The sequence below is a fragment of the Geospiza fortis genome, unplaced genomic scaffold (assembly GCF_000277835.1).
Source record: "Geospiza fortis unplaced genomic scaffold, GeoFor_1.0 scaffold599, whole genome shotgun sequence".
Classification (NCBI taxonomy): domain Eukaryota; kingdom Metazoa; phylum Chordata; class Aves; order Passeriformes; family Thraupidae; genus Geospiza; species Geospiza fortis.
Window position 1 is genome coordinate 339,256 of NW_005054605.1, and position 944 is coordinate 340,199.

Below are 944 nucleotides of genomic sequence, written 5' to 3' on the forward strand. Positions count from 1 at the left end.
GCCCCCCCCGGGCGCCACCGTTCTGTCCCCAAATCCACCTCAGCCATCCATTCCCCCCACTCACGGTGCTTGTCCTACCCCCCAACTCCATTTCTATCCTGGACCCATCCATTCCCACCCCTCTGGTCCCCAAAACCCCGAGGGTGACACGGACAGGAGCCAATCCAGGGCCACCCTTCTGTCCCCAAATCCACCTCAACCATCCTGTCCCCCCACTCACGGTCCTTGTCCTGCCCCCCAACTCCATTTCCATCCATCTCCTCCATCCTGAACCCATCCATCCACACCCCTCTGGTCCCCAAAACCCAGAGGGTGACACGGACAGGAGTGGGAGAAGCCGCCACCCGGGGCCACCATTTTGTCCCCAAATCCACCTCAACCATCCTGTCCCCTCACTCCACTCCCACTCCTGGTCCTTGTTCTGTCCCCCAACTCCATCTCCAACCTGAGCCCATCCATTCCCATCCCCATGTCCTTGTCCTGCCCCAAAACCCCGAGGGTGACATGGACAGGAGCCAGTCCAGGGCCACCCTTCTGTGGGCCCCCCTTCTGGGGCCACCCCCCAAATCCACCTCAACCATCCTGTCCCCCACCCACGGTCCTTTTCCTGCTCCCCAACTCCATCCCCACCATCCTGGGCCCATTCATTCCCACCCCTCTTGTCCCCAAAACCCCGAGGGTGACACAGACAGGAGCCAGTCCCGCCCCCACCTGGGGCCACCCTTCTGTTCCCAACCCTGGGTCCCCATCCTGTCCCCCCACTCCATTCCCACTCCTGGTCCCTGTCCTGCCCCCCAACTTCATTTCCATCCATTTCCACCATCCTGAGCCCATCCATTCCCACCTCCCTGGTCCGCAAAACTCCGAGGGTGACATGGACAGGAGCCAGTCCAGGGCCACCTTTCTGTCCCCAAATCCACCTCAACCATCCTGTCCCCCCACTC